The following is a 10,438-nucleotide window of genomic DNA, read 5'->3' as shown; positions in this document are numbered from 1 at the left end:
TTTTTTTTTTTTTTTGCATTATGCGGGCCTCTCACTGTTGTGGCCTCTCCCGTTGCGGAGCACAGGCTCCGGATGCGCAGGCTCAGTGGCCATGGCTCACGGGCCCAGCCGCTCCGTGGCATGTGGGATCTTCCCGGACCGGGGCACGAACCCGTGTCCCCTGCATCAGCAGGAGGACTCACAACCACTGCGCCACCAGGGAAGCCCAGGAGATCATTTCTTAACAAAATTATCTTCAAGAATAATCAGGAAATAAAATGAACAATATACTAGTTAGAAAAGAAAGGTAAACATGAGCATTTGCTTTGATTGAACGTTGAATATATTATACCACTTAAAAAATAAATAATAAATATTACAGTACCAAAACCCCCCCAAAAGTTACCAGATTGATAAATTTTAATTACATTGCTGTCATTTTTGAAAAGCAATAAACAAAAGACACAAAAAAAGGAAAACACACGAGGAAACATTTCTGTGAGGGTGACTGCCACTAAGTTCAGAGATTTCATCCATGAAATGACAAAATTGAAGTAGCTCATTTTCTGTTTCTTGTCTTTACAATCATTGGCTCTCATTCTTTATTTTGAATCTACTGTTTCATTGTGGCTGGGGATTGGAGCCAGGAACTGCATTCAAAGTGAGCATCAGGCTCGCTGACTTCAGACTATACTACAAAGCTACAATAATCAAGACAGTATGGTACTGGCACAAAAACAGAAATATGGATCAATGGAACAGGATAGAAAGCCCAGAGATAAACCCATGCACATATGGTCACCTTATCTTTGACAAAAGAGGCAAGAATATACAATGGAGAAAAGACAGCCTCTTCAATAACTGGTGCTGGGAAACCTGGACAGCTACATGTAAAAGAATGAAATTAGAACACTCCCTAACACCATACACAAAAATAAACTCAAAATGGGTTAAAGACCTAAATGTAAGGCCAGACACTATAAAACCCTTAGAGGGAAACATAGGCAGAACACTCTATGACATACATCACAGCAAGATCCTTTTGACCCACCTCCTAGTGAAATGGAAATAAAAACAAAAATAAATGGGACCTAATGAAACTTCAAAGCTTTTACACAGAAAAGGAAACCATAAACAAGATGAAAAGACAACCCTCAGAATGGGAGAAAATATTTGCAAATGAAGCAACTGACAAAGGATTAATCTCCAAAATATACAAGCAGCTCATGCAGCTCAATATCAAAAAAACAAACAACCCAATCCAAAAATGGGCAGAAGACCTAAATAGACATTTCTCCAAAGAAGATATATCGATTGCCAAGAAACACATGAAAGGATGCTCAACATCACTACTCATTAGAGAAATACAAATCTAAACTACAATGAGGTATCACCACACACCAGTCAGAATGGCCATCATCAAAAAAATCTACAAACAATAAATGCTGGAGAGGGTGTGGAGAAAAGGGAACCCTCTTGCACTGTTGGTGGGAATTTAAAGTGATACAGCCACTATGGAGAACAGTATGGAGGTTCCTAAAAAACTAAAAATAGAACTACCATACGACCCAGCAATGCCACTACTGGGCATATACCCTGAGAATACCATAATTCAAAAAGAATCATGTACCTCAATGTTCGTTGCAGCACTGTTTACAATAGCCAGGCATGGGAGCAACCTAAGTGTTCATCGACAGATGAATGGATAAAGGAGATATGGCACATATATACAATGGAACATTACTCAGCCATAAAAAGAAATGAAATTGAATTTTTTGTAGTGAGGTGGATGGGCCTAGAGTCTGTTATACAAAGTGAAGTAAGTCAGAAAGAGAAAAACAAATACTGTATGCTAACAGATATGTATGGAATCTAAAAAAAAATGGTTCTGAAGAACCTAGGGACAGGACAGGAATAAAGATGCAGATGTAGAGAATGGACTTGAGGACATGGGGAGGGGAAGGGTAATCTTGGAAGAAGTGAGAGAGTGGCATTGACATATATACACTACCAAATGTAAAATAGATAGCTAGTGGGAAGCAGCCACATAGCACAGGGAGATCAGCTCGGTGCTTTGTGATCACCTAGAGGGGTGAGATAGGGAGTGTGGGAGGGAGACGCAAGAGGGAGGGCATATGGGGATATATGTATACGTATAGCTGATTCATTTTGTTATATAGCAGAAACTAACACAACTATGTAAAGCAATTATACTCCAATAAAGATGTTAAAAAAAAAGAAACGCATGGAGGTCAACCATTTTGCCACACCTGGCATGTTTCTTAGGCAGGTAGAAGTAGTTGATTCCATAAATTTTGTTTGCTTTGTTTTTTCTTTCCTTTTTTCTTCTTCTTTTTTTAAAAAAAGACGTCTAGTAGACTGCATTATTCTGTTAATAATTAAAAATACAGGCAGTGTTCAGGATGCAGTGTGAGAAATATCACCCCTGTCTTGTAATGCCTTCTTAAAAATGACCCATATGTAGTGGATTTTGCAGTAGAGCTCTTTTAATGTGAACATAGGTTTAACTGACAATTACCTGCAATCTTTGGTGTTTTATTCCCACTTATCAGATGAAAGGGCAATATGGCAGAGTAGAAAGTGACCCATTCAGGTGTCATTAGGCAGGGAGTTTTTTCGTAATTCTGCCCCTAGCTAATTGTAGAATCAAGAGAATGTCTCTTAACCTTTTCACTTTTTTCCTCTGTGAAATGAAGTGTTGGGCTAACTCAAAGATCCCTCATAACTCTAACTGGTTATAAATGGGAGGGTCAGAATTAGGGGTTTGGAGCATAACAGATTTGGCTTTGAATTTTGATTTGTCGCTCACTAGCTCAGGGACCTAGGTAAGGTCTCCTTGGTCAGTTTCTTCATCTTTCACAAATGTTATCACCCTTGCTCTCGTAAGTGTTGTTATGAAGCTTAAATGATATAACAAATGTATCAATAATTCCATTGGCTCTACCTTCTAAATAATTCCAGAATCTGATGACATCTCATTATCTCAAAGCCACTATCGTCTCTTCCCTGGATTATTCCAGTAGCAACCCAAATACTCTCTGTAGCTTCTTCCATCTTGTCTTCCTCACCTCCAGCAGTCTGTTTTAAGTGCAGCAGCCAGATCAATCCTTTAAAAATATGTGAACTCACGTCATACTTCTGTTTGAAAATTCTCCAGTGGTTTCCAGTCTTACTCAGAGTGAAAACTCGAATTCTATGATGGCTAATAAGGCTCCACATGATGAGGCTTCCCATTGCTTCCTCTCCTGTGACTCTTGGAAAAATCCACCCCAGCCACACCGGCCTCCTTTATGTTCCCTAAATACTTTTCTTTCAGATACCCTCTGGGGGCACTCCTTCACTTCCTTTGAGTATTTTCAGTTTTTTTCTTTTCAGAGGGGCTTTTCTGTCTCTTCCTCCTCTCCCCCATCCTCCTCCTCCTTCTCCTCTTTCTTCTTTTTTTTTTCATTTTGTTTACAAAGGTGTAGTGGAGATGATGGGCCCCAGGACCTCATAATGCAAATCTGTTTATCTTCTTTAAAATAGTATCCTCCAGCCTTCATCCCATCACTCTCTATCATCCTTACCCACTGTTATTTTACTTTATAGTACTTATCATCATTTTCTGTCTCTCACTGTGTGGAATGTAAGTTTCATAAAGGCAGGGACTTTATTTGCTGAGGTTGCCTCATCCCCTGGAGCAGTACTTGGCACATAGTAGGCAGTCAACAATGATTTGTTGATGAAATTACTACTCTATAACTTTTCAGGCACTAGATAAATGTCACTTCCCAATGTTCCTCTTAAAAACATAATAGTTGGTATCTTTTAGTCATATTATTTGATTAAAATGCAATGGTGGACAGACCCTAGTTTCAGCTCTGACATGTAAAGAGCTTAGAAGTCCTCACTCGTGTCCTTATGAGAAGAAAAATTTAGACAAACTGAAAATCAACAACTTTTTTTTGGAACCACTAGAGAACTGAGTTTCTGGGGCAAATCACTCTGAAGTCTGTACAGAAAGGTGCATCCAGATAGTCACAGCTGAGATCTGCTAACCTGGAGTAGAAGCCTCTGGAGACATAAACTAATAGGAACACTTAAATGGTAATTTTGATTAATTGCCGGAGGCTGAGTGTGGACTAGCAAGAGAGTAAGAAAATCCTGGGGCTGCAGTTTTAAAGAGGCGCAGAATTTTGTGGGTTTTACCTCCAAACACCCACTAGATTCTCCTGGTGGAGGTTGGAGAAAGATCCCCTCGTGGTTCTGGCAGGGGGAGGAGAACAGTAAATGTCATGAAATACTCCCAGGGTCTTCTCCATAACAAAGACCTACCCTCCAGGGGAAAGGACATTTCCTGATACTTACCTCAAATGGAGGAAGAACATCCCTCCCACTTCAGCCAGGCCCCTCTAGCCCTCCTGTCTTACCTAGGGTGGAAAAACATGATCAACAGGGGTCAGAGCTTCACTTGGGAAATAGTTTGTGAATATTGCAGCCTGGAAGAGAGTAGGGGGCAGGGGAAAAAAATCTATGCCACTGGAGAGATATTTGTGAAGGTTACAGCCCTGAAACAGGACCACTAAAACACTGAGATTTAAGCAGAACATTATAGAATGCTCACCTCCCACATACTTACCACCACACCAACAAGGCTCCAGTATTAGTAATGGTGAACTATAGCAGAAAGAAAGGTGAGAAACACTTTCTCTGAGGAGGAGTACTTTAGGAAGTGTCCTTGTTTTTGTTTTGGGGAAGAACACTAGAGTATTTTGAAGTCTTTGGCAGTAATAGCTACGGAAAACATTAAACAGAGCCCAATTTCTAGCCAGATTAACATTAATACTCACATTAAAGGCCTTTTACCTCAGTACTTATTACCGAGTATAACATGTCTGGTTTTCAACAACAGATTACAAGGCATGCCTAAGGGCCAGATAAAACACAGTCTGAAGAGATAAAGCAATCATAAGAACCAGACTCAGATATGACACAGATGTTGGAATTATTAGACAGACAGTTAAAAATAACAGTGATTAATATATAAGGGCTGCTGTCTAAAAAATTGTACAACCTAAAAGTTGAAAGTTATGTTTTATTCAGGGTCTTACTGAAGGCTATAGCCTGGGAAGGGAGATAGCTTCTCAGACAGGACTTGAGGGACTGTTCCACAGAGGTAAGGGAGGAGCCAGGATATATTTAGGAGTTTTTGCTGGGAAACAAAACAAAACAAAACAAAACATGTAGTCAAACTTCAAAAGGTTTCTGCTAATCACAAAAGAACAGACATCTCAAGTTAATGATTTTAGTGCTTTTCTATGTATGGGAACATACAAGAGTCTGAGCTCATTGAAATGATTCCTTTGCTATGCATCTTAACTATCTAGGGCCAGTATCGGTTTTTCTCCATCCTGAATTCCCCTCAGGGTGCACTGTCGGGGGTGGCTGCAGTGGCTGATGGCTTGATAGCAGGAAGTAGTCATTGTTTACTAAAATGGCAGGCAATATATATTTTTTGTATATAGGGCTCTAATGGAAAAAGTAGACAACATGGAAGAACAGATGGGTAATGTTAAGTACAGAGATTGAAACTCTAGAAAGAATCAAAAGGAAATGCTACTGATGGACTCCTCAGTAGATTTGACTTGACAGAGGAAAGATTCAGTGAGTTTGAAGATAGGTTAATAGAACCTTCTCAAACTGAAGTGCAAAGAGAATAAACAATGGAAAATAACCAGAAAAGCGCATCCAAGAACTGAGGGACAATTCCAAAAGGTATAATATACATGTAACTGGAATACTAGAAGAGAAAGAATGGAGCAGAACAGTTTGAAGCAAAAATGGCTGGGAACTTTCCAAAACTAATGACAGACACAAGGAAGCTCAGAAAACACCAGCAAGAAAAATAGCTCCCCCTCCAAAAAAAAAAAAAAAAACAAAAAAAACCATAACTAGATATATCATATTTAAACTACAGAAACCCCAAGACAAAGAGTGAATCTTGAAAGAAGCCAGAAACTTGGAGGGAGTGGCAGGGGGAGTGGAAACACTTTACCTATACAGAAATGAGGATAAGAATTACAGTGGCTTTCCAACATTAGAAAGTCTACAAATAACAGATGCTGGAGAGGGTGTAGAGAGAAGGGAACCCTCCTACACTGTTGGTGGGAATGTAACTTGGTGCAGCCACTATGGAAAACAGTATGGAGGTTCTTCAAAAAACTAAAAATAGAACTACCATATGATTCAGCAATCCCACTCCTGGGCATATATCCAGAGAAAACCATAATTCAAAAACATAAATGCACCCCAGTGTTCATTGCAGTACTATTTACAATAGCCAAGACATGGAAGCCACCTAAATGTCCATCAACAGATGAATGGATAAAGAATATGTGGCACATATATACAATGGAATATTACTCAGCCATAAAAAAGAATGAAATAATGCCATTTGCAACAACATGGATGGACCTAGAGATTATCATACTAAGTGAAGTAAGTCAGAAAGAGAAAGAAAAATACATGATATCACTTATATATGGAATCTAAAATATGACACAAATGAACTTATCTACAAAACAGAAACAGACTCCCAGATGTAGAGAACAGACTTATGGTTGCCAAGGGGGAGGGGTGGGTGGGGGAAGGATGGAGTGGGAGTTTGGGGTTAGCAGATGCAAACTGGTATATGTAGAATGGATAAACAACACGGTCTTACTGTATAGCACAGGGAACTATATTTAATATCCTGTAATAAACCATAATGGAAAAGAATATAAAAAAGAATGCACATATATGTATAACTGCATCAGTTTGCTGTGCAGCAGAAATTAACACAACATTGTAAATCAACTATACTTCAATAAGAAAAATTATAGTGGCCTTCTAATCAGAAACCATGCAAGCAAGAAAAGGGTGGTATGAAATATTTAAAGAGTTGAAAATAAAAAATCACCAACTATAATTCTATATCCAAAGAAACTATCTTTCAAATATGAGGGAGAAATAAAACCTTTCTCAAACAAAAAATGGAGAGAATTCATTGCCAGCAGAATTGCCCTGCAAGAAATGTTAAAAGAAGTTCTTCAGGTAGAAGGAAAATGATATAGGTCAGAAACTTGGATCTACAAAAAGAAAGGAAGAGCACTGGGGAATAAATAATTGAAAATACAATAAAATCTTTTAATTTTTTATTCTTAATTGATCTAAAAAAACTGCTTAAAGTAATAATAGTAACAATATATTGAGTGATTATAACGTATGGAAAAATGAAATGAAATCTGAAATGAATGAATGACAGAAATGTTACAAAAATGGGAGGGAAAATTGTGAATACTCTATTTTAAGGTACTTGTACTACACTTAAAGCAATATAGTGTTATTTAGAGATGAAATTAGATTAGCTAAAAGCATATATTGGAAACTCTAGGACCATCACTAAAATTTTTAAAAATTGACTATAATTTATACTCTAAGAGAGGAGATAAAATGGAATCATATAAAATACTCAATTAACACCAGAGAAGGCATAAAAAAGGAGAATAAGAAACAAAGAAAAATGTAATGAATAGAAAACAATTACATAGTAGATATTAATCCAACTATATCAATAGTCATCTTAAATGCAAATGGTCAAAAATATACCATTAAAACACTAAAGCAGAAAGATTCCTTTGCTGAGCAGAAGCTTTTTAGTTTGATGTAGTCCCATTTGTTTAATTTTGCTTTTGTTTCCTTCACCTGAAGAGACGTATCTAGAAAGATATGCTAAGACCAGTATCAAAGGGCATACTATCTGTTTTCTTCTAGGAGTTTTATGGTTTCAGGTCTTACGTTCAAGTCTTTAATCCATTTTGAGTTGATTTTTGTGTATGGTGTGGGATAGTGGTCTAGTTTAAATTTTTCCAAGTGGCTGTCCAGTTTCCCCAACACCCTTTATTGAAAAGATTATCTTTTCTTTATTGTATATTCTTTGCTCCTTTGCCATAAATTAATTATGAATGGATAAAGAAGATGTGAGATACACACACACACACACACACACATATACACACACAGTGGAATACTACTCAGCCATAAAAAAGATGAAATCTTACTGGGGGGAAAAAGAAAGTAAGTACAGTGGAGAAATCTGATAAACAGTATCTTAGCCAGGTGATCAAGGTCAACATCAACAGTGATAAAGCATGTTGATAGTATGTACACTGGATATGATGTGTTGAGATTGGTACTTTGTTTCTGTGGTTTTCTTTCCCAAAACCCATAATCCCTGTCTAATCATGAGAAAAATATCAGAGAAATTCCAATTGAGGGACATTCTACAAAATATCTGACCAGTGCTCTTCAAAACTGTCAAGGTCCAAAAAAGTAAAGTCTAAGAAATTGTCACGGTCAGGAGGAGCTTAAGGAGACATGATGACTAAATGGAATATAATGTCCAGGATGGGATCCTGGAACAGAAAAGAACATGAGGTAAAAACTAAGAAAATCTGCAAAAAGTATGAACTTTAATAAATAATAATGTATCAATATTGGTTCATTAATTGTGAGAAATGTACCATACTAATGTAACATGTTAATAATAGAGAAAACTGGGTGTGGGGTATATGGGGACTCTTTGTAGGGTTTTTGCAACTTTTCTATAAATTTAATCCTATTCTAAAATTTTAAAAGTTTATTTAAAATTGCAGTGCTGAAATAGAATATTTAATTTTTTTAGACATGAGACTTTTTGAGCACAAGGAGTGTGTTCAGAAATCTGTTGTTAGGGTAGAGAACTGGGAATTCAATGCACTGGTATTATTCACTAAAGCCCAGGTTTTATCAGCAAAGTCTTCTTATTTTGTTCCTCTGCCTTTATTAGCATTTGCAACACTCTCAATTTAGCATCGTTGGCAATGTCATTACCATGCTGGTTATTTCCTCTTCCAGATCATTAAGTTAAAATAGACCAACTCCGACACCACACCCTGTGGCAGTTTTGAGACCTTGTCCTCAAATGGCTGCAGAGCTATGAAGTTAGAAACCAGCTAAATAATAATTATCTGCAAATGGCAATTTCCTAACTTAATTGGTTGAATTTCATTCTGCAGGTGGTGATATTAAAGCAAACACTTTCCTGCTGTCTGAACAGACACTCTGTGGTTCTGAATTCTGATGGAAAAAGTAACCAAATGAGCTTGTTGTGGCATATTATTTGTCACTCCCCAGGGCTAATTGTTTATATCTCAGAAAGCTGATCATTATCAGATCAGTATTTCCACGATCCACCTTTGTCACTCTGTAAATACTACTTTCTTGTGTGTTTTAGATTTCCCCATAGTAGCAACTAAACTAGATGTCTGTCATCAACTACTTTTTTCCTCTGGAGTCACTAGCCATAGAGAAAGGTACACATATGGCAGCTGTACAGCTCAATTCATTTTCACAAGGTAAGCACGTTCTTGTAACCAGGAACTAGATCAAGAAATAGAACATTACTAGCATCTCAGAAACCCCTCATGTGCCACTACCTAAGTTTCAACCACCACCACCTTCCAACCTCAAAGAGTAATCACTATCCAGATTTTGAAACCATAGATTCATTTTGATTGTCTTTTGCGTGTTTTAAATAAGTAAATTGAATCGTACATTATGTGCTCTTTGGGGCCTGAGTTCTTTTGCTCAACGTTATGTTTGTGATACTCATCTATTCGTTGCATGTAGTTTAGATAATTCATTCTCATGGCTGTATATCATTCCACTGTGTAAATATGCTACAGTTTATCTGTTCAATGGCTGATGTGCATTTGGGTAGTTTCTAGTTTTGGGCTTTTAAGAACAGTGCTACTACTTAACTTTCTAGTTAGTATGTGTCTTTTGGTGACCATGTGAATGCATTTTTTTTTTCTTATCTATTTTATTTTATTTTATTTTATTATTTTTTTTGTGGTACGCGGGCCTCTCACTGTTGTGGCCTCTCCCGTTGCGGAGCACAGACTCCGGACACGCGGGCTCAGCGGCCATGGCTCATGGGCCCAGCCACTCCGTGGCATGTGGGATCCTCCCGGACCAGGGCACGAACCCGTGTCCCCTGCATCGGCAGGCGGACTCTCAACCACTGCGCCACCAGGGAAGCCCATGAATGCATTTTTGTTGGTCATTTTTTAGTTTTAGTAGATACATTAGGCAATGGATTATAAAGCAGTGGTCCCCAACCTTTTTGGCACCAAGGACCTCTCTGAGCTCACTTTTCTAAAATCTTTCAAATAGGGATTCAAATAGTTCCTATCTCATAGGGTTGCTGTCCAGATTAAAAGAAGAACTGTATGGCCAAAATTTAATACAGTGCTTGGCATTGAGCAAGCAAGCACTCAATATGTCAGCCACTGTTATCTTTTAGTATTATTTATTGAAAAGTTGCTCGACATTATTTAAACTTGAAACAGAGGTGAAATAAACAAATTATTGACAGCAA

Source organism: Mesoplodon densirostris, chromosome X (genome assembly GCF_025265405.1).
Source record: "Mesoplodon densirostris isolate mMesDen1 chromosome X, mMesDen1 primary haplotype, whole genome shotgun sequence".
Lineage (NCBI taxonomy): Eukaryota > Metazoa > Chordata > Mammalia > Artiodactyla > Ziphiidae > Mesoplodon > Mesoplodon densirostris.
The sequence above is the reverse complement of the archived record's forward strand: the minus strand, read 5'-3'. Positions refer to the sequence as shown.